At 37.4% G+C, this 6091-nt stretch overlaps 1 long non-coding RNA gene across 1 annotated transcript; it reads right to left on the bottom strand.

The window, feature by feature from the left end:
- Window positions 1-1531: 1531 nt before the first annotated feature.
- LOC309709625 lies at window positions 1532-3798 on the bottom strand. Its single transcript, XR_014277547.1, has 4 exons — window positions 3784-3798; window positions 3616-3691; window positions 2693-2721; window positions 1532-2264 (listed from the first exon to the last, which is right to left on the bottom strand). It is a non-coding gene; the product is annotated as an uncharacterized lncRNA (long non-coding RNA).
- Between the last annotated feature and the right edge of the window lie 2293 nt (window positions 3799-6091).

Here is a 6091-nt window from a genome sequence, read left to right as displayed (position 1 = left end):
TCTGGGTTTCTCTGATGCCATTAATCTTCTTCTCATTTTTTGCCTTTGTTGTTTATTAACTTTTTTCACTTTTTGTAAAACTATATCAGAAAGGTCACAGGCAGCAACATTTGTTATGGCAGCATTTGATTGACATGAAAAAGCATCACTTGATGGAAGGAAACTTAATTCACTGCATAGTTCTTCAGTTGGTATATTAGGAGGTTCATTCTGATCTTCATATGATGTGAACTGAGTCACGTGGACTTCTTTTTGTTTCACCGGTGGCATACAAATGGACATTTGACAAAAGATGTTCTCAGTCAGATCAGTCGTTGTGTTTCTCCTTGGAGTAGAGGGGTTTGCTTCATCAACAGTTGTATCAGAGTGAGTAGATGCCACAGCAGTGGCAGCTGTTGGTCTGCAGACTGTGTCTGTGATAGTATCACTCAGGTTGACTGTGCTCATACTGTAGAACTGCACAGGCTTCAGTTCATAGTTACAAGAGGGTGATATCTCCATCATTTCATAAGAATCTTGGATCCTCTTAATCATGTCACTGAGGAGTGTGAATTTCAGCATCACTGCTGTACCACGATTACGTGACTGTAGTAGTAGAGGAAGACCACTGGGTGTTCTGGAGTGTGGATCAAAGAAACCATATTTGCCTGATGTGGATCTGAACACTGCAATACACAATCCACTCATAATCAATAAGGCATACTGCACATCTGACAACAGGCAGCTCAGTCCTGCTTCTAAGCTGAGAAAGGTATCTACTGCTTCCTCTGGAGGTTCTTCAAATGTCCCATACCGGGAAGGCTGTGTCATGTCGACATCATACATAGACCAGCGAGCATCAACTTTGTCTGGCAGCTCATCGGTTGCCAAATGAATATTTTTAGGAAATCTTTTCTTGGCCTCTTTGTACATCACATCACCTTTATCCAAGACCAGATTAAGGTCAGCTGTAGTCATGTTATCATTCTCATGAAGGAAAGCAAGAAATGTGAGTGAGTTACATGTGCACTGCTTGTTTCTGGAGTCTCCATATTTGGGATGAGCCTGGCTGTGAGATGCACAGATATGTGTAACAGAGGGCTGGTTTTCAAAGTTCACTCTTTCTGCATGAGATGGTCCTGCCACATCACTGTGACGGCCTCTTTTTACAATATCAGCATAACCCACCTGTGGGGCACTTGACACCTCAGGTTGGTCTCTATGGTTTACCTGATGATCATTAAATTCATGCTGCAATCCAATCTTTACAGCATCTGCATAGGATACCTGTTGTACATGTGCAGGAACATGTTGACCTGCCTGTTTGACACCATCAGCATTGGTCTTTGCAGACACAAAGTCTTCTGCAGAGCTCTGAGGAAAATCACACTCAGCTTGTTCACATGTTGGTACTTCATGAAACTCATGGAACTTCTTCCAGCGTTGTTTTGCAGCTTGTGACTTTTTCTGCTTCCTTGGCATTTTTACACAAGTGTTTCTCTTAGTCTTTAGAAAATATGTTTATAAAATAAGAGTGGCACAGAGCAGGAGATGTTTTCTTTGTCTTTATATTTCAGTTTTTATTTCTCAGAAACAGATGTCTTTGTTTGTTTGACAGTTTGTCAGTCGAGAGAATAATATGCACTCTCTTTATTGGCTTGGCACAACTTAGCAGCAAGCGCAAAGTGAAAAACAGCTAGAGAGAAAATTTAGAAGAGAGAACAGACAGAGCAGGAGAAACACGGCTGGGAAATCACAATCAAACCGTGAATTAGAGTTTTCTTTATTTGTTCAGTTTGTTCTCAGGTAGAGGCAATATGCACTCTTTATTGCTTTAATGGCTTGGCATTTTTCAGCAGCAAGCCAAGAGTGAAAAACAGGTAGAGAGAAAATTTAGCAGAGAGAACAGACAGAGCAGGAGAGACACGGCTTTAAATCAAACCGCAGAGTTTTCTTTGTTTGTTCAGTTTGTTCTCAGGTTGAGGCAAAATATGCACTCTTTATTGTTTTATTGGCTTGTGCATTTTTCAGCAGCAAGCCAAAGAGTGAAAAACAGGTAGAGAGAAAATTTAGCAGAGAGAACAGACAGAGCAGGAGAGACGCGGCTTTAAATCAAACCGCAATAAGATTCTTGGTTTGGCAAAATTTCTCACAAACCACAGGGTGAAATACAGATGGAAAGAAGGCAGAGACAACAGGTGGAGTAGGACAGAAGATAGAGGGGTTGGGGGGTTGGGATGTGAGATAGAAGACTGGAGATCTGGTCCTTGTTCTTCTTCTGCACACTGTGAACAAAAAACAAGAAAAAAAATAATTTTAATAAAATTATATCACATGGTAATTGTATGAACTAATTGTGACTACTGAAAAAGGACAAAACAAATATTCAAGCTAAACTGTTGTCGGCTGCCATGTGCAAAAAGTTGCACAATTTGGCACTTTTTAAAAGAATAAATATTTAATTAAATTCAGCAATAATATTTTTAAATACAAATATGATTGAGTGAATTGTTAACTAATCACATGTAATGTGCAAAAATGTACGAAAAAAATATTTTAGCCCAATTGTTAAGCTGAACTTATGTGTATTTATTATAAAAATGTGTTTAAAAGGTCTAGCACAAAGTTTGAACCCATCACTTTAAAGCTTATATTAGTCAGACTCTTTTTTTAAAAATTTGGTGTACTTCTCTAACAGTATGTGCACACCTACCAGGCAAAGCACAGATGTGAGTCAAGTTCCTGAAAGTGTAAGACAAGAAATAACATGTTAGTTGTCTGTACAGTGTTATCAGACTAACAAAAAAACAAAGCCCACACGACATGATACACTGAACTTATAGTCAGCAGGGTAATTATAGAGTAATATAGCACACCAGCTGATACAGCAGCCATTTTATAATTCAAACTAATTAACTGAAGTATTTATTTAAGTACTTATATAAGGCTACTGTTAGACTGTTACTAGCCTTAGCATCACTGCTAACGCTAGCATTCCTGCTAGCGTTAGCACTTCAGTTAGTGTTAGCACTGCTGGTAGAACTAGCACTCTTACTGTTAAAACTGAGGCACAATGGCAATAATAAAGCTCATTTGTTACTTTTGTCTCACTGACCGCCAATAAATATCACAGGAATATCACAGGAATATTCTTTTTGTCAGTTAAAAACTGCTAAGGCTAGTGTTGGCACTATAGCTAGCGTTAGCATTGATGCTAGCATTAGCATCGAAGCTAGCATTAGCACTGCTACTAACAGCAAAAGTCATAAAGTACTCTTACTGTTAAAACTGAGGCACAATGGCAATAATAAATCTCATTTGTTACTTTTGTCTCACTGACCGCCAATAAATATCACAGGAATATCACAAGAATATTCTTTTTGTCAGTTAACAACTGCTAAGGCTAGTGTTAGCACTATAGCTAGCATTAGCATTGAAGCTAGCGTTAGCACTGCTGCTAACAGCAAAAGTCATAAACCTATATAAATGGTAGCAAAGGTTATTCTTTTTTTGCTTTCTTTATTCTTTGAACTCTGTTGAACTTTAAAAAGACTTGATATGTGAGTTTAAATGTCAAACATGTATTTTTACCATCATAAAATTAAAACCGTGCTGTACTGAGTGTATTGTACTTACCACAGCAGAGAGCAAAGCGGAATGACGGCAGTTGGTGCAGTGATTAGTTAAAGACTGATGAGGCGTTCAGGTGGTGCTTGGAAATTTGAGCATCAGTTTGAACATCAATAATGAGCATATATATTTCTCTGTCATAGAGAGACAGAGAAAAAAATACACAAGACTCACCAGCATACAAATTGGTACTTTTTCTCTTTATGTCACTCATTCGCTTATACTCAGGAAAGAGGGCAACTGGCATTAAATTAGCAAATAAAAAGTATGTCATCTTGAACTGTTTTATGGATTTTATTTTAAGACTACTTTGAGCGTATTCGTGGGGAGATAAACTATACAGACTAAAAACAGAGACATTAAATGAGATTCGATTATTTAAAATGTGGGAAAATACACTACAGACAGGTAGATGCTGTGAGCTTTAATTATCCAGTCAGAAAAGATTATTTTAAAGTCATCAACTGACTAAAACTGCCGAGGTATGAAAAACCTGTGTGGAGAAGACAAGTCCACCAATACACAATCAACTTGAATTTAACAGGGCAATAATTCAGGGCTCTATTCAGTTAGCCTATATTAACTACTGACATACTGTTAATCTGTGGCAAAAGCCTGTCAAACCTGTCTTATTGTACCTATTGAAAAAGTTAATCTTACTACAACTGCTTAGATGTAACACACATTTTTGATTTAATCTTGGCAGAGTGAGAGACAGAGCTCGTTAAGCAGGCAGGTGTGAGCCTGGTTGCTATAGTGACTGCACCCAAGGGCTCCATACACACGGACACAGACATGTGGACTGAAATGAATTAATTGCTGAATTTTGAGTTAAAAATTTTGAATGAGATAAAAAAACAAAAAAAACAACCTGAATTTAACCTGAAAACAACAGTGCTGAACTGCTAAAAGCTGAAGGTTACACAGAAGAAGAAGTTGGAAAAAAGCTGAAAATGTTTTAATTGTAAATTAGAAAAACCTAAGAAATGAGAAAAGAACATTTAGAGTCAGAAAACATCTGAAAGAATATTAAAAGGTCATATTCTTTGAATCACTGAATGACTCAAATGTGATCCCTCCACTTGGATCCACACAGTTTAAAAAGTTGACATCTCTGAGCTTTGAAAGACAAGATGTTGGAAAGAGAACAACGATGGCGACGTTTTGAGGGTAAAATGATGGCTTTAACACTGTGGACACAGCAGCAGTTGAAAGAGAAGTGTTTAAGATTAATTTTGGCAGAGTGGCAGAGAGAGCTCGTTAAGCAGGCAGGTGTGAGCCTGGTTGCTATAGTGACTGCACCCAATGGCTCCATACACACGACACAGACATGCACCTCACTTTTGCTGCTTAAAATGAACAGAAAAGTCAGGCCGAAACAAATCGTTCCCAAATGAAAAGTACATGTCGTACTGACAAAATTCTTTCACCGTGAGCGACAGCCATGTCTAGTCTACCAAATTCTCAGTTTTCATGCCTGTGGAGTTTATTATATGGACGTGGTGACAGTGTAAAGACACCATGCTCTTCTGATTTTCAAACGAACCTTCTGAGCCATTTTAACATTAGAGTCTATGGAAGAGTTGGAGGGAGGAGGCTGTGCATTGGTGACATTTATGAAAGAACCATAACACCTAGTACAATAGTAAACACATTGGATGAAAGAGGACAGCCATGGCTACGTTTTGAGGGTAAAATCATACCTGTAGAGCAAACGCTGCGGACACAGCAGCAGTTTTAAAAAAGATTTTAAGATAAATTTTTTTGCTCCTCTCACTCTAGCAGTTGAGCTGCCTCACTCTAGCCCCAACATTCCGTCCCATACACACCCATTATAAACTCTGAAACGGGTGAAAAAACATCATGAAACTTAAACTGGAACTGAAGGAAAAGTATAATAGATATTGAAAAGATAAATACAAGTTGAATAGTTGAATGTCTTGTCTTCGTTTTAAAGTTTGAATGGTGGCTCTATGTCAATGTATGTGGAAGTAGATATAGTTTAAAGAGTAGGAATTTGAATGAGAATTTGAAGGGTCTCCCCATTGAAATACATGGGAAATTTTTGTTGAATAAAGTTGAATAAAATTAAAAATATAAATGTTAAAAATGAGAAAAATAGAAGCAATGTTGTCCAAAAGAATAGGAATCTAACGATGTTTGAATGGTTTTTCTAAGTTGAACGGTTTTGAAGGAGTAGGCTTTCAAAAAACGTACGGAATAGATAAAATATAATAATAAAGATTAGAAGAACAATACTGTGAATGCTTTTCAAGCATTCACACTAACTAGAAAGTGCATTTTCTGAAGAAACTGCAGTGTGAATGCTTGAATCTGAATGTATGCACTGAAATGAATTAATTGCTGAATTTTGAGTTAAAAATATTGAATGAGATTTAAAAAAAAAACAAAAAAAAAACCCCGAATTTAACCTGAAAACAAAGGTGCTGAACTGCTAAAAGCTGAAGGTTACACAGAAGAA

The sequence above is a fragment of the Aulonocara stuartgranti genome (genome assembly GCF_965226115.1).
Source record: "Aulonocara stuartgranti genome assembly, chromosome: 7".
Lineage (NCBI taxonomy): Eukaryota > Metazoa > Chordata > Actinopteri > Cichliformes > Cichlidae > Aulonocara > Aulonocara stuartgranti.
The sequence above is the reverse complement of the archived record's forward strand: the minus strand, read 5'-3'. Positions and strand labels throughout refer to the sequence as shown.